Source organism: Dermacentor silvarum, chromosome 4, assembly GCF_013339745.2.
Source record: "Dermacentor silvarum isolate Dsil-2018 chromosome 4, BIME_Dsil_1.4, whole genome shotgun sequence".
NCBI lineage: Eukaryota > Metazoa > Arthropoda > Arachnida > Ixodida > Ixodidae > Dermacentor > Dermacentor silvarum.
In genome coordinates this window covers 122,097,712-122,120,301 of record NC_051157.2, presented here as the reverse complement: position 1 = coordinate 122,120,301, position 22,590 = coordinate 122,097,712, and the positions used below count along the sequence as shown (strand labels likewise).

The window sequence follows — 22,590 nt, the reverse complement described above, 5'->3', positions numbered from 1 at the left end:
GCATATGCTAGCAAATGCCACACAACCACTTATCGGGAACGCTATTGCGCTTGCGCACAACGCTCATACCGGCAGCCGAACGAAGACCGCATCCCTTGCGCCGCTACAAAGCTGACTGAGCGGTGCGTGACAGCCTGTCTACTTGGCCTCTTCGTCGTTTTGCAGCCGAGTTGATAGCGCGTCGCTCGCGTCTCGGCAAGACGTGCTTATCAAATGCGAACTCTACGCAGTTCCCTGCAGTATCTCAGAGCGTAAAATCTGAGCGAAGCGGAGCGTAAGCGGCGCTCTGCTAAAACTGTCGATTATCCCGTCGGCATGGCAGCTGCCGCCAGCACGTGCTGCCGTTATCACGATTGAATATATCGAGGGTCTTAGGCATATTATCAAACAGCAAGGACACCAGCGTCTTGTTTTCGCCCGGCGTGATGGCCAAGTAGTGCGTTTGCAGCGTCAAGCCCGCCCCATCATCATAAACGCTGTGGCCTACGAGCCACAGCGTTTATGGGCGTCTTGCGCTGGAGTTTGAGGTATAGTAGCGGCACCTGGTGGCGGCGAAAAACGTCATCTGGGTAGTACCAGCTTGGATAGTATTGAGCCCTGGCTCTGGCGACGCACGTTTCTAGCCCGCGTTTTGCGTCGATTCGCACTTTTTTCTGCCCTGTTTGGAGTGCGAAAAGGCTCGTCACTTCTCACAGGCCATGGCGACCAGGCTGCGAGCTGGCCGCAGGCTATAGTTATACGAAAACGGACTCTCCGTGTGCCGTGGGACGTAGTGCTGGAAGCAGAAGACATCGGCGACGCCGATCCGGAGAGACCTAGCTCAGCCTCGAAAAAGCGTCACCGTCGTTACTGCTGCGTCGTGGGCTGCCATGAACAAGAAGGCCTGAATCCCAACATAAGATTCTACAGTTTTCCTTCAAGGCCTCACGAAGTGGTGCGTCGGGCGCGCTGAATAACTGCAGTTCGTCGCGCTGGGTAAGCGAAATGGAAGACCGACATAGCAGCAGGCATGGCTGGTGATTCATGATTCGAGACCCGGCGACAACGACAGTTAACAATTCGACCGGTGCGAAGTGGTGAAGTGACCAGGTGTGTGCAAATGACCACAAATGGTCGGGCTGATTCGGTGACAATTCACTACCCCACTACGAGCAGCACAGGTCTAGTTGAATGTGCTCATACTTGACCTCAAGCCAGCACGTTGAGGCAGCACAGCAAGGTAGTATTGATTACAGCACATCGATGTTCGAGCGCTGTCATTAAAAGCTACATCAAGCGAGCAGCGCACGAGCTCGCACTGCAGCGTGATTCGCACGTATGTACGTTACTGCGAGCTTATATGCATTGCATCAGTTATTTATCAATTGCTAAAGGGACAGATGGCCGCTACTACAGCGCAGGCATAATTACTTGTCTAGCGGCATGCAGTCAACAAAGATTGCAGGAGACCCGCCGTTTCGCGGCATGTCGAAAGACCGCTGCCGTCGCGGCGCTTACGATCGTGCGCTCGAGCAGTTCGTACTCCGCGGCATGCTGAAAGACCGCTGCCGTCGCGGCGCGTACCGTCTTGAGCTCGAGCAGTTCCGTACACATGTCTGCTTATCGCTGCTGTGAATTCATTTATAGAAAGCATTTCCTCGCGTTTGTGCGCCTGAATCTAGCAGCGTGCAAACCTTACCTGAAGTTCAACTTCGCACGTGCGTGACTCGCTTCACTTGCGATTGACACCGCGCTAAAACTTCGCTGCTTATTTCTTGAACGGCGTACACGTATTCGGCGTTGCATAATTTCTTGCCTTTACGCAGCATGCCATCTATGAAAAAAATTGCCGCGTATCTGCGTGCTTCGCTGCAAATGTCGTCGAAAGACGATAGTCTTCTGCCGGCCGTACTACATGAGTGCTGGTCTGAACCGCGGCCACCCGTGATGCTGTTCTCGTACCATTTCCGTCCTGGCATGATAAATGCAATGGAGGTTTGTTTGAACAGATTTCATTTTACCGCATTATTTCATCAAGCGGCCATTTATGTTTTGCCCTGCCTCAGACAGCGCTTCCTTTATGTTGAATCGGCCGCATCTGGCTGGCATTGATAAAATTGAGGAGGCGCTGCGGGAGACATGGACACCATCTGGAAATACATCGGGAAACATGAGCTTGTGCAGAGGGTTTCCTTCCTCCATGGCAGAGGGCGCTCGTCGGCGCACAGTCGGGTAACGTCTTTCGTCGGCGCGCATAGCATGGCATTTTCAGCGCAGCTTAAGAAACTAGGGTTTTTAGAGTTACGTATCTATGTATTTTCTATTAAAGGAACACACCTCCTAATACTTACCTAGTGATGTTGCGCCTCATATATGCGTAATATTTACTTTGTGATCGATAACGTTCACAAGTATGAACAGCCGTACCAGTTTAAGTAGTGTGGGCGGTAAGCAAGTGGTCCAACTTTGGCCGGGTGGCTGAATCGGGTGACAGACAGACAGACAAACAGACAGACAGACAGACGGACAGACAGACCAAATTTTCAGCGTTTAAGTTCCCCAAGAAAGACTATCGTCTTTAAAATCTTCGGCGCCCGATATTCGCTGCAAGCCATGGTACAACACAGCCGAAACAGCGCTAGAGCGATCTCTTCGTCACGAGACAAAGGAGCACAACGATTGGTGGGACGTGCCACCGCCGAGTATCGCGACACTTGCGGAAGAGGCATCGGCGGTGGCGAGGGGTATAACAATGGGCCATCGATCATCCATTGTGCTGAGGCACAACTGGCGAGAAACCGCCACTTAGATGGAGCCGCAATTGATGTACAAGGCGGTCGGTCTACGGATGCGATCTCCTGGAACCTAGGCCTTACTTAACAGATTCACTGTAAAATGACGAATTATAAAGAAAAAAAAGAATAATACAGAATTAATGGAAAAGTAACATAGCGACTTGGAATCACATAGCGATTCTTGAACGGATCAGCGAGCATCCCCATGGCAATCAAAGACGGAACGCTAGAAATAGAAAGAATCAGTCAAACGCCGCAAGGCGCTGCTTCTAAAATAGTGCCTCTAATACAATTGCTGCGGCTTTTCTAATTTCCCATCTTGACAAAGCACTCGTAGTGGGTATTTGGCTTTGATGCGTGGCGATTATTTTATGCCGCCTGATGCTAATTCCACTTTGCCAACTCATTCGCTCGTTGCTGCTCATTTGGAAAGTTTTTGTATATTTTGGGGGCCTGGCCACGCACGGTTGTTTTTGAACGGGGCGGCCAATTCGTTACCTTGTCTTTCCTGTTTTTTCATTAGCAGACGGAAACACTGTGGTTAAATTCCGCAAACCTACAGTTCTGCTAAAGTTTTCGAAACCCCGGCTCTCCGGTCGAGCCACAGGAATGCTTGTTCAGCTCTCTAGGGTTTCCTTAAGCACTCGAATTGATGGAACTGGTAACATCTTTTGTAGTTTTTACCAATATTTATGTCATAAGCACCAATTCGGCTGTCTCTCTTTCTACGCTTTTCTTTATCCAAAACATGCAAATTTTATTTTTTTCGTGGCACTTTACTTTTCTTCACTGCTAGAATTTTGCGATTGCGAATTACCGTCTACCCGGTTTTTCACTAATCCCCCTTAGTGGTTATGAGCCAGGTGATGAAAGCTAGGTTAACAATTGGGCGTGTGCAAACTTTGCAGATGGATACAACAGCAACAAAAGAATACGTGGGTATGATCTTGAATATATGTACTGTTATTGCGACTGACGCCTCGAAAAGTAAAGGTATTGGCCACAAGTACTTACTTCTTAAGGAAATGGTAGATTCATTGGCGAAGGTGTCCCTCAAAGGTCCGGGTCTCCGGTTCTTTCCTGTCAGCATTTACCACGGCGTCAAGATTTAGGAAGCAAGTGACGATGCGTGAATTTCCGCTCGCGTCCCTAATTAATTGTCCAGATTCTCTGCAGTTAACACGTCCATCGAGCAGTAAACTGTGCCGTAACAGATAGCGAATAATATTTGATGAGAGGAAAGGCGAAGCTGCGCCGTAAGCAGCTGTAAGCGACCCAGCGCATTCCCCGCTATGTTGTTGTACTGAAAACGAAACCATTGATCATTTTGTAGATTTTACCCAGGATATGCAATTTGAAGAAAGCGACAAGACCTTTAAAGCGCTCTTTCGACGTCATGTGCTTAATCTAACTGTTTCTCCTCGGGTATACGCTTCGGTGCCTTTACAATTGGGGAATCCACGGGAATGGTTGCTCAGCTGTTCAGAACGTTTTTTGAACGTATTTTTAAATGTTTCGTGAAGACTTCTTGTTAATTTAAGTATACATTTTTCTTTTATTTTCGTATGTTGATTATCTAGCATGCGCCTTTTCAATTTATTTTGCCACAACTCTGTTTCAATTTAGAATGTTTAATTTTGTGTTTTATTTCAATTTGCCTTAATTTGTTGCATTTGTGCTACTACTACATTTCTGGCCAAACCCCAGAGAGTGGGAAAATTCCACCTCATAAAAAGAAATTACAATGACCTATTGCAACTATGAAACGGCACAACTTAGACGCCGGTAGATGGAAGCAAAATTTCGACAAGTAGGCTTATCAGCAGGGTGAGGCGCCAAAGAACTTCCTGCCACCGTTAAGATGTGAGGACCGACCAAAATTCGGGTTTTCGCAGAGATTGTTCCGCCTAAATAAACATTGGTCAGGCTGCCTGAGAAACTTCTCCCGCGTTCTTACGATATTGAATTGCCGCTGTATTTCGTTTGCCACACAATTACAATTAAGGAGAATACGCTCTGACCAAAGATCTCAGTAGCAGTTATTTGGCTACAGAAGAGCCCACGTTTCTTCCACTGTTCTGTAGCAGCACGGAAAATGCGGAGAATAGCACATCCTCGGATTGAGAGATGCATGGCCCTTTTCTACTTGGGATTCTTCGTGCTCTTCTTCTTGGTCACGATGGTGATGGAGGACGCACGCGAACGCCGCAACCGCAGGTGAGCGCATTCAGTACGTGCCTATAAGAAAGGTAATGGACATTATGGCTACATAGGCTACATGGCCGACAGGCCGACAAAATCGCCTGAAAGAAATTTTATTCTAGTACAGACGCAGCCATTTCGATCTATAGCGATGGAGTGCTGTGCTGCTGAACGAAGACGCGCATATTTGGGGTAGATTTAAGTGCTTCTGAAATAAGGATAGAAGTCAAGGAAAGCCACACGAATCTAGTAGCCTACCTTGAACGCTCTTCATTAGCTAAGTGCGGTAACCTGACGAGTGCTGGTATAATCAGCCTGAGGTGTGTTTCAAGCGTTAATCTTGCCGGAAGCCTGTCAGATCAGATTTGGTTAGCTTCGTGGTAACTGCGGGCAACGTCACGTACCATGCTTACCTTTTCTTTGCCGGCACATTATGCTGGCACTAATCACTTGGCCGCAGCTACCCAATGAGGACGAATTGCAGGTAAATTTTCGTTTGAGCAACGTTTCCGTTTTCCAGCAGTGTATGGACAGATTTTAAAATTAAGCTGCGGGTGAACATCGTCAGTGCGCACTGCAACCAGTGTTGCCATTTTAGCAATTTTGTCCTTAGATTTAGCGACTTCCTTATTGGTTGGGCAAAAATGTTTCAATGTAGCAACCGACGATTTTTTATAGCGACGTGACAGAACAATAGGCAGCCTTTTGGGGAGATCGAAGCTAGGAAAGTTGCGTCGAAAATTTCCTACTAGAACGCACTTTACTACTGAGAAGCTAAAGGTATGTGAGCGGCCGAAATGGTCTGTATGCCGTGTAGGGTCTGTGATCATGACGAAGCCATGATTTCCTTCACAGGATTCCCAGTGTGCTCACAAAATGCATGTTTTTTTTTCACAAAACGCATTTTTATAGGCCAATGGTCTTAACGATCGGGGTTCCAATCTTTCACCAAATACGTTCTGTTGGCGGACATTTCCAAATTTAATGTGAGATTTGGAACGCAGGAGGTGACTAATCAATAGATGGGCTGTAGAAAGCCGTGTACATAGGAGCGGCTGGGCTTGTTCACGTGAGCCTAGACACACTGCTTCCTTATCTCTGGAGCTTTGGAGAAATCAGTACTCTACGAAGAGCCTTCAGGTAGAGCAAGCGGGGGGGGGGGGGGGGGGGGTAGCGTATACATATAGCATTCTACTGGCATGAAAGTCATGAAATTGTCATCGCTGTGTTAACGTGTGAACTTGTGACTTTTGCTATGCTTTCAGGAACACCGAGAACGAGAAAACTTTTTTCGGGGTTAATGTTGGCCGAGTGCCTTTGCTTGCTAGGAAAATCAAATTGCTTGTGTTTTCTTGAACCATGCTGCATTTGGAACCTAACAATCTCAGCTGAAACGCGAAACTTCAGCTGTTATTGTTTATTGTTACGTAAGCATAATGGTAAAGTAAAAGCCGACTATGCCTTTCTGATATTTCACTGTTTATTTTTCCCTCACATGGACCGTAAAGCCCAACGTGAAACGTATCGGTAGATGATTTACACTATATATAGCGTATATTATAGCGTTCCAAGACGCAGACGTTACTTAAGGTTTACTGAGAACTTCACAAGAGTAGAATTTTGAGCGAGATGGTGATCCATATTTGACAACAGTGAAGCACGATAGACGGCACAAAGTAAGGCGAGACAGACGGCACAAGCGCTTATCAAGTGCTTATTATCAAGTGTTTATCAAGACAAGCACTTGTCTTGATAAACACTTGTCTTGATAAGTACTTGTCATCAAGACAAGACAAGCGCTTGTCCCGTATGTTTCGCCGTACTTTGTCTCGTCTATCACGCTTCACCGTACTCATATTTACTCAGAAGACTTAGCGACAATTTAGCCAGCTTGCAGCAACACTTTGCGGAATTTTAGCCACTATATCGTGTCGCTTTGGCGACATGATAAAAATTTGCACAGTCGACATTACGGCAAACACTGTTCAAAGAAAAAAGTCACAGGCCTGTGCGGCACACGCAGCAGTCACAGCGTAAGCTGGTGGAGCGGCTCAAAAGTAGCTCCAATTTCGACCCCACGCACACCAGGGTCCTTCGCGACTAAGTCTCTTCGCCTCGTTTTGACGAGAACGATCTGAACTGTCCTCCCGGCGTCGACGGCGAGCTGCGGCTTGTAATGCTCTCAGCACAGCAGTCTCCTGAGCCCGATGATGCCTGGCCGCACAGGGCTGTGACGTTTGCAGGCACCTTAACTAGATGGCGCCACCATACTGGCGGAGGCTGGGGATCGCGTTCTTTTTTTATTGCGCGCCTCGTATGAATGACATCTCGTCGTCTGCGCATGCGCACGCTGCGTTTACAGACGCCTTAACTGGATGGCGCCACCATACTGGCGGATGCTCGGATCGTCTGCGCTTGCGTTTAAAGCGCATTTTCCGGTGTGTGAGATAGCAAGCGTTTGCGTGGCTCAGTGGTAGAGTATCTGGCTCCCACGCCGCGGGCGCCGGTTCGATCCCGGTGGGAACCGGGATCGTACTTTTTTCGCATTTCCAGAGAGAGCGGTTACGATCGCCGGACGCCGTCGGCGGAGGCGGCAGCGGCTGACACTATCGCGAACCGAAACGGCTAGTGGAAGGAGTCTATAACGGCTCAATTGTAAAAAATACAGTGACGTTACCCTTCGTGAACGCGGGTTACGCGCAAGCGTATGGATGCCGGAAACATGCACAGTAAGCACCGCGGCGTCGAAGCACAAACAGAAAGGGGGCGATCGCGGTTGATACATTTTTAATGATTATTTAAAAAATACACTTTAATATTCTCAAAGCCAGTACACACGCGCACTTGGTGGGTCCCTAGCTGACTGACAGGGCTTGTGATGGGTTTGAAAGCTAAACAAGTACAACAATATTGGCAGACTGTATGATGACGGGGCACAATCACGACACACTTCTGTAACGCACAACAAAATTGGCAAGCTTAGGTATTTATCTATGTAGTATATTCGACGAACGTATTTGACGAAATTTAGTTTCAGGCTTCTTCAATCCAATAATTCCATATAGATCAGGAAGAAAAACGTTTTAAAAATGCCAAAAGTTATTCTTTTCCTTTACTTCGTTTGGAACTTCATTCCACACGTGGGCACCTTTATATTCCATTATTCTCTGGCTGTATATATTATGACAAGGTGGTAAGTTATTAGATTGTTAGTAGCGGCTCTGGTTTGTTTCGTTGGAAATCTGAATAGAGTAAGGGGCAGTGGGTTATTAGACCTTATTAATGTATTTAGTACTTCAGCTGTCTTCAATTTATATGCAGCTGATGCGAGTAATATGCGTAGCTGCTGAAAGCGTGGCATACTAGGGGCAGTAATTTTTGAGTAAGTTATTGTACGAATAGCACGTTCTTGAAGGCGAGGAACAGGGCCTAAGTATGTTTTGTATGTGCTACTTCACATTTCCAGGCAATAGCATAACTGGCTTTATGCAAATGAGAAATACAGAATTCGTAAAATCGAAAGTCCAAAACAATCTCTAGCCCATAGTAATACATGACAGCTATAGGCTAACTTGGAGCAGACACTATTAATTTTTATTTCCAGCGCATATCAGACTCAAACAGCACACCAAGATACTTGCATTGCGGCAGCCTGAGCAGATTCGTAAACTTAATACTTAGTGCTACGTGGTCACCATCTGTGTTCTTTCTACGTGAGTGAAGCACGGTGTACTTTATTTGGTGGAAATAAAGAGTTAGCCGAGCAAAACTGAACATCTTTTTGAATAGCCCCGTTCCGAAAGGAATAGAAGATGGCTGCCTGCCGATCGCTCAGGCCCTCGCTACTCCACCTGCCGGTGAGAATGTATTTAATTGCGCATGATAAACCTTTCTGAGTCGCAGTAAAACTTTATCGAGCCCTTTCGGCATGCATACGACATCGCTCTGCCAGCTCTTCCTTGCTGAAGATCCGTTTTAGCGGCATTCTTATCCTTCCGTTGCACGCCGCCGCGACTTTCGACCAGCCACCACAAGCTAAGTAAGGCGAAGCGGACCAATCGGAGAAGCCGGCACCACCCTCTTCATGCGGTTATCTATTTTCACTGCGCTGGCTCGGCCCCATCGAAACCCTCTCCCCTAGAGCGTGCAGGATCCTCGCCTCTTGTCAGCCAATTAGATAAGAAAAACCGCTGAGAGTAGACAATGTTATTGGTTTTGAAAGCGAACGAAGGTGACCTCCTATAAACGAGGACAGTGTTTGATTGGGTTGTTCAGACAGCGCTGCGGGTCAGCGCCCGATGCTTGCGTCGATGGTTACGCAAATTTGACGTCAGGAGTTTGGAATCAAAACAATTTGGAATTATTTTACGTTATAGCGCCACAAGTCAGTCCCCTTACTGCGCACAGGATCCCTCAAACGCGCTAGAATTGCTTGGTAGACTTCCTTGTTTACCATCTGACTCTGTGGTACAAGTTCCTGATGGATGATGCAATTGCAGTCAAAAAACACACCCAACATCACCTTCATCATTGACCGTGCTTTTTTTGGATGAGGAGGCCCTTTGCCCTCATCTTCGTTTCAATGTCATAGCCCTAAATCCACGTCTTATCACTTATTATGATGTTCTTAAGGAAGTTTTCATTGCCATTGGCAAGCAGTTCCTGGCTGATCTCAACACGGGTCTGTTTCTGATCAGCAGTAAGCAAACACAGGTAGAAATTTTTCACTGACACGACGCATCTCAAGTTTGTAACTCAAAATTTAATGGTAAAATTTACGCTGATGCCCACTTAGTCAGGATCTTCTCGAACAGCTAAACGACGGTCTTCACGAATCATAGCACGAACTCTCTTGACATGGTCATCATCTGTTGGTGTGGAAGGTCGTACAGGCTTGGAATCGTCACCGATCGACATTCTGCCGTGTTCAAAACACTTAAACCACTCATAGCACTGCGGGCGACTCGTACAGTCCTCCCCGATTCCTTGGCTAAGCAACTGAAATCTCTCTGTGAAAGGTTTTCAAAGTCTGTAGCAAAATTTCGCACACAAATGTTGTTCTTCAAGCTCTTTCATTGTCACTTTGGCACTGATCCGACGAACAGCTTGCACACGTGCTCTCTTCAGCGGCAGTAGCTCACTTGTTGTCTAAACCTGCCGCTACGTGCGCTCAGTAGCTGCAGAACGCTCCCTCTGGCGGTGGGCGCGCTATTTCAAAAGTTCAGGTTCTTTTTGAATAGACATCGTGTAGTCGCCTGCAATTTCTTCGGGATCATTGTGACAACCTTTTTCCATCGTGCATAGCCGCACATTTTACAGTACTTTCCCCAGTAGACAAACTGGCGTGATTTGTTCTCTTTGTGTCACAGACCTCACTGTGGCCCTTCTAACTTCTAAAACATGAGTGTTACTGTTCCATATTTAGTGGAAGTTGTTTACACCTTGAGCGTGAAGTACTCCACTACAAAGCACATATTTACTGACGGCTCCTCTACATAACGTAGCTCTTCCTGTGGTATTTTCGTTCCTTCCACAGGCCAGACATTTTCATGGCGTTTAGAGCGAGTAAAGTCACCAACATTGTTCGAGCTCTGAGCTGCACGTGATGAAACAGGCGCTAAAATACGTACTATGGCAGCTTCAACAACAATGGACAATCTTAGACTCGAAAGCAGCATTGCAAAGCCTTTGCTCGAAAAGCACTAAATCAAGCAATGACATTTTGGTCCAGGACATACCCACACAACTTGGAATCCAACGCTGGACATGTGATAGCTTTTCAGCGGTTTCCAGGACATTGCGGTATAACAGGTAATGAAAAAGCGGATGAGGCAGCCTGCTAAGGACATGATCATATCAAATTGATAAAACTGTTTTTCACTAAAAGTGAGGCTTCCTGAAGCTATGACGAAGCACTACGTGCTCAATGAACGGTGTAGAAGATGGTCGTCACCTTCAGGCAGTTGAAAGTTTTTGTTCAACATCACCCCAGAACTACAATCAAGGCTACAACAGCATTTGGAGACCCTCTATTGCCAGCTTTGACAGAACGTTGCACACATGAACAATCCTCTTTTTCGCATTGGCCAGACTAGAAATCCATGTGACAACTGCGGCTGCATGGAATCTCTAGAGCACATCTTGCTTCAGTGCCCAGCTAACAGAGATGAGCAATGTGGATATAAAATGAACATGGAAAAGCTTGACCAAGGCCCCTTGACATTGACATCGATGCTGAGTCCGTGGCCTTGCCGATCAAAACAGCGCAAAGCCCTGGAGTTAATGTTGAGTGAATTGCTATGTTGTCTAAACTGTGACTCGCATGGCGTCCCATCAAGACTGTGATTTTATTTTATTTTGCATTTACCGTCTACCTGAATCGCCTCAGACACTTACTGCTGATAACAAACATAACAAGACCTGCATTTTTTTTCATTTTTCTTCTGCCCACCTTCTAGCGCCTTTCTCCTTCGTTCCATTCCCTGTCGAGTAGCATATAGGCGTAAATATTCTGGCAAAGTACTCTGCTTTTTCAGTAAAGAGCTTTCTCACTCTCTCCCTCTCTTGAGTTTGAATTCGTTCGAAAGGGGCCGCATTTTACAGACTTCATTTTTTGTTAGTTTCATCTTGGTTTCACCGACTCAAATGCGCAGTGATTTCAAATTTCATTATTTTGTAATACGCCAGAACATTATTTAGGTCAATCCTTGTAGTTAGCGTACGTGTGTGTGTCCAGAACACACGTGTACGCGTGTTAGCTGCAAATCCATGCTGTAAGTGCGTGTGGGAGAGCAAATAATCTGACTTGTTTTTTTATTTATTTATTAATAAGCTTGAAAACGGTTTCAGTTTATGCCTTGATGATGATGGCGTTGCGAAGCGCCACCTGCATTGGTGAAGAAAAAAACATGGTGGTTGTTTACATTAATTCAAATATCATATGAGTGCTCTCGAGCTCATGCTACGCGGTAAATAACAGGTCGAATTTGCTTTATTCGTTTCTGCAAGCGGTCAGGCGCCTAAAGTGCACACGCCGCAGTGAAGATTGTGTGTCTGACTCTCTTTTCCCTGTAAACATGAGTAAACTGAACGCTGTGTTCTGAGCTTTTAACCTCGCGATACGATCATTTGTAACCGTTTTTCTTAGGGCTGGTTTGTAAATAATAGTATTCAAAAGCCTGTGTAATAGTCGAACTGTCCCGCGAATAATCGGGCCACCTGTTTTGGCAAGTCCTATTCTTTCCTTACGACGATTTATGTCTTCGAAGACGCAAATACCGGGAGAGTTGACAACGATTTAACGGTCGCGCCGTGAAAATTCATGCCTACTAGTGTAAATGCCCTGCAGTACAAGTTGAAGCGTTCGAGCTTTGCAGCGCGGCAGTGTTTGAGGTTTTCGCATTTGATTATGCAGTCATTCCATCGAGGCGAATGTGTAGACGTTTTTGTGTGTTGGCTTAGTGCATGTCCTTAAACATAGACTACATAAACTCTAGTGCACTGGATATTTAAATGAACATAATACATTTGCTCTATTTTACAATAAATCTGCGTTTTTATGAATGTCTGTTAACTTTCTGTGATGATTTGCGGATCTATTCTCAACACTTGCATTTTTATGTTTATTGTTACCTTGGTCATAGAGCATTCAGTATTTTTCAGATTTCTCGTATTTCTTTACCGTGTAGCTTGTAGTTCAATAAAGTCTGGAGCGAACTAATCGTGTATCGTAGTGATGTTGCCTTTACAAGAGTGTAATCACACTGGGAAAACTGTGCTTGACAGGACAAATCTGCATAGATGACATTAAAGAACAGGAGATTTTGTTCCTTAAGCTCATGGAATTTGTTAAATATAAGAGGGCCAGGTCTTGCTGTGTGCCGGGATGGTTAATGTCACAGCCGATTTTTATCATTGTTTAAGGACATAGAGAATGAAAGTGATGAAATAATGTTGCAGTGTCCAAAATGTGCAATTCCTGCACTGGGTTCTTAGATGCACATTTCCAGCTCTCAGAGCATGCCATGCAGGACACGGAAAAGTCGCACAGCGCTAGTAGTATGTTCACGTTGTGCATAATCGCATTGCCACTGTGAATTGGTGGTGAAGCATAGTCTAGCTGGTGGTGCACAGACTCTTGAGAAGTCATCTGATGGTTTATAAGACCCCCATTTTTGTTATGTAGTTGAAAAGCTTATCAAAGATGTCCGTATCATTTCCTTCAGAGGTTGTAAAATTCTTTAACGGAATTTTTAGAACTGCGAGCGCATTCCATATCAGTATCCCGGCATCTCCACTACTGTCAATTGATAGTGGTAGCGCATCACAAAAAATTGAGACAAGTTCAGCTTTTGTAGCAAAAATGTTTAAGATATGCATTTAAAACATTTTTGGGTGTGTGCGAATTGTGCCCCGCTTCTTCGAAACTTCTAATTAAAATGTGGGCATGATGTTTTTTTTTCTTTTTTTTTGAAGCGATGTTTTTGTCTTTTAAACTTTGCGTGTACTGGCTGCTGTGTTGCCGAGCAGACACAAGCCTACTATCAGCTACCACAATACCCAGTATACTCCATTTAATATTTTGCATGTAACGCTGTAGAAGCTGTGCAGGTTTGGTCATCAAGAATTATCACTCCGCATGTTTCATGGTGAAATGGTTTGCGTGCTGTTGCGTGCCCGCAGCAGCTTGTTTCTAGGAGGATTTGCTATAGCTGGAAAGGAAGCTTTTCGCCGTCTTCTAACATCTTTAAGAGAGACTGAACTGCTCGACCGGTGGTGAATAGCCCAATGACACTACAAGAAAAGCTCAGGTGGGGCAATCACCGGTCTTGGTTGCCAGGGTAAACCCGCCTGTAGCTGCAACACACCACCCACATCACCACCCCAATAACTTCCACCACAAAATGCCCGTGATTCCTCCTGTTGGCTTACAGTATTGGCCGGTTGGTTAAGTATCGGTGAGCTTGCATAAATTTTGTAGTTTCGTGTATTTATTTTGTTCTTGTTTCAGACTGAAGCAATCACACATATTTTTAGTGATTCAGTAGAGCCCGCCCTGATGTCTAGGAATTCGACGCAGGTGTCCTCTGCTTGACAGCCTCTCTTGCCCCTGATCACTGACCTTTGAACTCTCCCCGAAGGGGCGCGAACAGCATTCACGTGATAGCGCCCTTCGGTTGCGACCTTATCCTGTCGAATGGCTACTGCGATTCAAAACTAACTTGCGGTGACACCTCACTACGCATGTAATACCGATTTTGGGAAGTTTGGTCGAGATATGATAGTGCGCATGTCGTTGACCAGGCTCATGTGAGGACCTTCTGAACTGCTCGTAATTTTCGACTGTCCCGGTGAGCACGTATACAACACATACTGCATGTACCAAGGGCCTTGTACGTGGCGTTAAAACGCAACTAAATCTACAAGAGACTGTAGAAGCTATCTACGGCCACATGTGAAGTTGTTTCCGAATGCAATTGTGTTGTGTACAATATGAGAGTCCAAACTAAGCCAGTAACTGCGACTTTTGTCAATACACCGTTTCCATACATCGTTTTCACACACCGTGTCCTTGCTGATCACGTTGCGTACAGTGTCGAAAGTGCTGGTGATTTTAGACCTGGTTTGCGCTGTGTACAGCTCCTGACAGGTGTTGGTACAAGGTTAGATCCCAAGGCGAATACAACGTTTTCTTCGAATGCGGAGCTTTCCTTCTGAGAAACCTGTATGACTTCCCTTGTAGATTCATGCTTCTCGGAGGTGAAGGTCAAGTTTTCCATTCAATCAACGTGGTCGTATTTGTGCTACACCCCATAAAACCTAAACAAAATGATGTAGTCCCAATGAAGAACAGATTGCTCCGATATGTATCTCAGAAAATTTCAGTCCTGCGTAAAGAGCTTCGCAGAAGGAATTGCCAAGTACAGCGGCCATGTTTCACCTGTAAGAAGGGCCACTGCTCAAACATGCGATGAAGGAATCAAATGAACAATTCAAGTACATATTATGTCTCATCCGGCAGTGCACAGCAAGGCTTGTAAGTGCGCACCATTGTTTTCCGTGCACAGTTGCTTTGTATAGAGGTGCGGTAATCAGCATTCTTCGTCGTGCGGATTGTCAAAAACGCTTTACTTATTGAGAAATCCTTTGGGGGGATCTTGCATTATTGTGTGCTCGATGGTATAATTGTGCAGCGAGGTGAATTTTCGGCAAAAGTGCTGAACCTTGATGCGTGTGTGTGTGTGTGCGCGCGTGTCCGTACGTGTGTGCGTGTGACATAACAATCTCTCCTTTTGGAGTTTTGGGAGTTTTTCTACTGTTTTCTTTTGGGTTAGCATAATAGAACTTGTAGCTCGGCCCCCACACCGCGATCACTACTATCTATTTGAACATTTGTAGAATATCCGATCCGTTAACCTCGCTATTCGTTTGCTGCTGCATGTTCCTCCCCTTTGAGTGAAGATTGAGCTAGGCATTCGTATATACTGCCAAGGAAAGCAGTTGCGCTGATGAAAACAAGTTCCGAAGTCGAATGATTGGCCCCTGCCTGTGGCTCATCTCGCTCTATGGTTGTGTATAGCTTTTTTTCGTATTTATGCGCTCTCGTAGCACCTCTGTTATCTATTAATGAATATTTGATCTTTAGGCTCTCGATTCCCAGGAATATCTGGAACAACTTCATTCTGGCTCACACAAACGACCTAACATCGTTAAAGAACCCTTCGCCAGGTTCTGGTATTGCAAACGGTGGGTGCCTCACGCGGTGAGGATTAAAATAAAAAAATTAAATTATGGGGTTTTACGTGCCAAAATCATGATCTGATTATGAGGCACGCCGTAGAGAGGGACTCCGGAAATTTGGATCGCCTGGGGTTCTTTAACGTGCACCTAAATCCAAGTACACGGGTGTTTTCGCATTTCGCCCCCATTGAAACGCCGCCGCCGTGGCCGGAATTCGAACCCGCGATCTCGTGCTCAGCAGCCCAACATCATATCCACTGAGCAACCACGGCGTGCGCGCTGACGATCGTGTCTGCAAACTAACATACAGCCACACGGCGCGAAAGCAGCTCAAATATTAAACGAAATCCCATGCGTCAGACACACTGCCTACAACGTCACCGATAGGGTTCGTGACTTCGGTAAATCATCCATTGTAGAAAATGTCAAATTGCGACTGGACGTGCACTGTTTACGCATAAAGGAGAGAGGAGGAGGAGGAATAAACTTTATTTAGAGAAATCAGCAGACGCTAAAATCGTCCGAGGTGGGCGGCGTCCCTAGTCCAGGATGCCGTGGGCCTGAGCCGATAGCTTGGCCCCGCTCACCAGGCGATGCTGGTCTTCAGGGCTCGGGCTTGTCAGCTGGGCTTCCCAGTGCTCGACCGTTGGTCCGGTGATGGGTGATGTCGATGGGTTTTGTTGATATTCCCATACCATGTGGTAGAGGGTATTGGGCGCAGAGCAGAAGGCGCATTTGTGAGTATAGCTCGTAGGATACATGGCGTGTAGCAAGGTGCCGTGCGGGAATGTGCCGGTCTGTAGATTGCGGAAGATCACTGCCTCTTCTCTTGTTAGCTTGGGATGCGGGGGTGGGTAGATCCTCCTGCCCAGTCTGTAATGACTCAGGATATCGGCGTATCTATTCTGGGCCGGTATTTTGTAGCGATGCCTTTAATGTCATAATGCCTTTTCGCGCTTATCGCTCTTTGTCAGTGGTCAGAACGACGGTCCGCTCGCGTTATCAACGTTGCCATCGTGAGCGGGCCGTCGCTCTGACCACTGACAAAGCGCGGTAAGCGCGAAAAGTCATTATTACTTTAAAGGCATCGCTACAAAATAGCGGCCCTGGACGCTATCATGTTGGTCTGCCGGTGTTCGTGAACCCGGTGGGATAGCCCGGAGAATGTGATCTCGGGCAGCGGCGTTAGCCGCTGCATTACCCGCCAGGTACTCGTGTCCCGGGGCCCAGACAATGTACAGTTCTTGCAAATTGTCTAGTTTTTCGAGGATGCTCAGGGCTTGTTTGGAAATGCGGCCCTTTTGGTAATTTCTGCATGCTCTTTGTGAGTCCGTGATGACTGTGATGTGATCTTCCTCTCGCTTGCCCGTAGTGGCTGCCAGGGTTATTCGCCGTTTCTTCTGCGCAGTCGATGTCTGGAGTGCTTACCGAGGCCGCTGCTACCTCTTGTCCTTGGCCGTTGATCACGCTGATAGCGTGAGCCGCTCTGTTCTTGTACTTTGCCGCGTCGGTGTATCTGACTTCTCCTTGTTTTGGTCCTTCGTAGGCCTTACGTAGAGCTTGCACTCTCGCTCGCCTCCTTTCTCTGTTGTATTCAGACGGGATGCTGGCCTCCGTGCTTTCTCCCTCAGGGGTAGAGGAACCCGCTGTTTTCTGGACTCATATTCGACTGGGTAGCCAAGTCTTATTAGGGTGTCCCTGCCCGTGCTGGTGAGCTTGAGTCGCTCTATCTGGCTCGTCTTGTGGGCCTCTGCTAGTTCCTCCCAAGTATTGTGGATGCCCAGGCTGAGTAGCTTCTCAGTCGGCGTCGTCGGTGCAAGCCCCAGTGCCAGCTTGTAGGTCTTTCGTATTAGGGTGCTCAATTTGTCTCTCTCGATGTTCTTGAGACCCAGCTACGGGGTGCCGTAACTGACTCTGCTGATTATCAGGGCTTGTATTAATCTGATTGTGTCCTGCTCTTTCAGGCCGTGTTTCTTGTTAGTGACTCTTCGCACCAAGTGCGCGACTTGGGTAACTGTCGCTTGCAGCTTTTTAATGGCAGCGAGACCGGCCCCGTCCTTCTGGAAAGTGAGGCCCAGAATACGGAGTACGTCCACCTTGGGTATGTTGACTCCATGTAGGGTCAACGTTGGGATCGGTGTCTCCTGCGGAGGCCCCACTCTTGTCCTCCTTTTGAGGATCAGGAGCTCCGACGTTTCCGGCGCGCATGAAAGACCGCAGCGGTGTAGATAATGCTGGGTCCAGTTGATGGCTTCCTGCAGGGCGTCTTGTTGTTCGCCCACCGATCCCGTGCACGTCCATATGGTCAGGTCGTCTGCATACATTGCGTGACGGATACCCCTGATGTTCTCCAAGAGGTTCGGCAATCCCCTCATCGCTATATTGAACAGCACCGGGGAAATCACCGACGCTTGGGAGGTTCCTTTCTGCGGTATTTGGAACTTCTCGGTCCTGAGGTTCCCCAGGCCTGTGGTCGCCGTTCTACCCGTCAGGAAGTCCCGGACGTAGTTGTATGTCCGCCGTCCGCAGTTCGTATGCTGTAGGCTGTTTAGCACTGCTTCGTGTGAGACGTTGTCGAAGGCTCCCTTCACGTCGAGTGCCAGGAGAGAGAAGAAAAAAAGTCACAGGCCTGTGCGGCACACGCAGCAGAATCACAGCGTAAGCTGGTTGAGTGGCGCAAGAGTAGCTCCAATTTCGCCACAACGCACAACACGGTCTTCGCGGCAAAGCGTCTTCACCTCGATTTTGACGAGAACAATCTAAACTGTCCGCCCGGCGTCGACGGCGAGCTGCCGCTTGTAATGCTCTTTGCACAGCAGTCTGCTGAGCCCGATGATGCCTGGTTGTAGCCGCGCACGTAGCTCTACGATTTGCTTCTTCAGCAGCGGTTCGTACCTTGCGAGGAGACGCCATAACGTGTAGCGAAGAGGTACCCAGAATACGTGGCGCATATCTAACATCGGGATAGCGTTGATTGCGTGCCACGTCTGAATCGCATCTCGTCGCACGTGGCGGTTGCAGGCACCTTGACTAGATGGCTCCGCCATACTGCTGGAGGCTCGGGCCATTTTCGCCTGCGCGCCTGCCTATAGGGCGCGTCTAAAGGGAATTTTACTGCTGCATGATAGCAAGTGCTTGCGTGGCTCAGTGGTAAAATATCCGAATCCCACGCAGCGGGCCTGGGTTCGATCCCGGCGGAAAGCGAGTACTTCTTTTCGGATTTCAGGCGATAGCGGTTACGCGGCGGTGGCGGCGGCATCATCGCGACCCGGAACGGCTATCGGAATGAGCCCATAGCAGCTTACGCTGTAAAAGTAGGAGGAGGTGCTTGTGACGTTAACCTGACGCACACTCAGGGCTCCGGTGTGGTAGAAGGCACGCAACAAATGACGCATGTTAGCGTCAGTTGAGGCGAAAGGGGAACCTGTCTGGGTTGGCAGTGAAGCTCGCCTTCTGGCAGCGTGGCGAGCTTGCGGCAAATTATTGTCTAGGCGGCGCTTTAGAACTTCTAGTATATAACCGAAATTTCCGCTAGAGCTTGGTGAGGGATCTTTTGAGAAAATCTGGGCTTTGCTTAAGCATGGTCATGCACTTTTTCCACCAATTATAGCAGGGCATGTTGGTGATCGAATTTCAATGGTGATGGGCGTCTTTTGTCTTTACCTAATTACGAAAAGGTCAGCTGTTGTAGATAGGCGAGTTTCATTAATAGCTAGTACAAGCCCGTAGAGTCCGGTGAAACTACAGGTTTTCGGAGATTACTAAGGTGCAGCTCTTCAGTATACTCATGACATGTACGTATAGCTTGATGAGGGATCTTTTGAGAAAATCTGGGCTTTGCTTAAGCATGGTCATGCACTTTTCCCACCAATTATAGCAGGGCATGTTGGTGATCGAATTTTAATGGTGATGGGCGTCTTTTGTCTTTACCTAATTACGGAAAGGTAAGCTGTTGTAGATAGGCAAGTTTCATTAATAGCTAGTACAAGCCCGTAGAGTCCGGTGAGACTATAGGTTTTCGGAGATTACTAAGGTGCAGCTCTTCAGTATACTCATGACATGTACGTAACTGTTTTGTTCTGTCTTGAGACTTAGGGGAACTGAAATGTGATGACAATTTCGCTTTATCAGTAGCACATCTTACAGAATCAAGAAAACAAATCAATGCAAATACAGTTTATTTTTATCACATATTGTCGCCGATTGTAAAAAGGCTCTTGCTTGACTCTTGCTACTTCTTGGACGAACAGCACTTCAATTTGGGAGGGCACGCATAATTGGTGTATTCCTTAGAACACTTACATTTCTTCAGGCAAGTTCCTCCTGGTGCCATGTTACAAGGTCTCTGCACTGCGTGGTATAACATTTTGAAAATAGGTTAAAATCGAACCCAAGGAACACTTCAGAGATTGTGTAAAATAGCCCCGTCAATAAGTCACAGACTAAGCAACTGCAGGACAAGGCGTACAGCGTCATCACGGAATCTTTACGCGGGGTGTGCTACGTCTTGCCTTTACTGAATTGTTACTTTATGTACTGGGATTCTCTGCACACCTCATAAACGGCCTTTCACTTCAGATGAAAGCCTGTTTTGAGATTTGATACAGTATATACTATACAACAAGACGGGTGATGGCACAACGTGACCCACCGGGTCATAGACAGAAAGGGGGGGCTGATGGGGCTTCAGCCCTGGCCCGAAATTTTTTCGTGCTGGCATGTACCACCGACCATAACAACCACTGGCACTGGGAATCATTGTGAGTTTTCTGCACAATGTCTTTTTCGCGCTCTAACAGACATTTCGGCACGAGCATTGCTAACTCGGGCTGAATTTTGTGGCTACGCCCTTGCACCTGGAGTCAAATAACGCCAGGAGCCCCATCCGAGCACAAACTTTCGAGGGCTTTTCGATAGCGAGATTGCGCGTTGCGACATCTCGCAGCGGCCGCGGAATCTACGGAGCGCATGCATTTCAATTTTGAAACTTTATGGGTATAAAGTTCTCAAACTTCTGTCGCGAAAGGTGCACTGACATTTCCAAAGGCGTGCTTTAGATTTTCAATTGTAGAACTTTATGGGTTTAATGTTCTTATAAACTTGGCCTAACATGCGCGAACCGGAGTCCTCGGGTCCAAGCCGTTCCAGAAGTGGAAGCACGCGCTCGCAATCTTCCACACACACGAAAATACTAAATATCACCATGACTGTCAGCTGGCAGCTGATAATTTTCTCCAAACATTTTCAGGAAGCGCGCCCAATGTGATTGATCAGCTGGACCAGGGCAAGCAAAGTAAAATAAGAGAAAACAGGAGAAAGCTAACGGCCTATTTTGTGGGCGACAAGGTTTGGCTCGCCGTGGACATATGGACATTGGTCCTATGAATTTAGGCAAAGCCCCCGCTGAAAATACTGGTATTTTCAGAGCACTTCATCGCATGCGAGCTGGTTGTGGAGATACATATCTGAAGAACCATTTAGAAAATTGCCCCAGTAATGCCTCGTATTTGGGCCCAGATATACAAAACCAAATTAAAGAAATTTGTGGTAAAATCATCAAAGAAAGCCTAGATGCAAAAGTGAACGCTGCAGGCTGCTTTTCCGTACCTGCTGACGAAACGACGGATATTGCTGGAATCGAACAGCTTACTATTTGTTTAAGGTACCTAAACAAGGATGCCTACGACATCGAAGGAGTGTTTTTAGGTTTTAGCACCGGAATAGATGCCTTCTCTCATTGCGACTGCAGGTTCTATGTAAATGTGTACAAACTGCTGCAGATTATAGCCACTCTTCCAGTGACCACTGCCAGCACAGATAGAATATTTTTAACATAAGATTACTAAAAACCTACTTGCGCTCTACAATGTCTGAGGAAAGCATGGTTAGGCTGGCCCTTCTATACGCCCACAGAGTCGTGGGCATCAACGTGTCCGAAGTGGTTGACCGCTTCGCTAAAGTTCCCCGCCGAGTGAAGTTTGTCCTTTAGATAGCGAAGCAGCATGAATCAATGTAAGTAAAGAACTTTGTTCCTTCAGGTCCATAAACGCGTAATTATGAAAGCGTATGAATGTTCATTAGCTTTTAAAACCGCAGAAATTTTCGCCGTTTATCCTAACAGTTAGCATCATGATCAAAATTATCATGCGAATACGAAAATTACGAGGACATCAATAAGCAATTTTGACCGATCTTGCTCATTGAAAGCACGGCCCACGCGGCGTTTCCCAAGAAACACACTCGGATATTGGGTAGTTCAACTTGCCGCATCATCTGAGGCTTTTGCTTACCTTTTCTTTCCTTTTTAGCTACCTGCTTTTACTTCTGTTTTTAACCGGAGCAATACCCTTTGATTTTTGGTGCAGGATATTTTTTTCCGCTCTACAGGCAGTTAAATTACACATTTTCGTACCGATTTCTGCATTATTCCTCTATTCTACGCATATGGTGGTGTCGAGACCGCCGCATGACCCAAGTCCATATCACGATTTCTGCAAGCATAGTTTTATTCTTGCCTGAATCGTCTGTCTTTCTATGCGTAAAGTTTACTATCTTGACTGCGCAACATGTTTATTTGTCTTGTTTGACGCATTATATACAGTGACGTTTGCGCAAATACGTAGATTTATAGGAGACTAATACCTATATTTAAATATCTTGTTGCGAGGTTTTGTGTATACAAGCAGTTAACTTTGTTTCCAGCGACACTTTCTTTGCCCTTTATCAAGTTGTATCTTCGCATTTGTATATTCCATTCTATCTTGGCGTTTCTAATGTATATTTCGCAGAACTTCTGCTTTTTATATGTACTCACTGTTGCGACTACAATATTTGTATAATTACAATACCCGACCGGTAGCAGCTGCTCCTGCGC

The 22,590-nt window shown here is 46.6% G+C and overlaps 1 long non-coding RNA gene across 1 annotated transcript in view; it reads right to left on the bottom strand.

Annotated features, from left to right (window-relative positions):
* Nucleotides 1-19,877: 19,877 nt before the first annotated feature.
* The window catches only part of LOC119448256 (uncharacterized), a 135,671-nt gene continuing 132,958 nt past the window's right edge, over nt 19,878-22,590 (bottom strand). The window contains exon 4 of the long non-coding RNA XR_005191009.2: nt 19,878-20,066. This is a non-coding gene — a long non-coding RNA (uncharacterized LOC119448256). The remainder of the gene's footprint in view (nt 20,067-22,590) is intronic.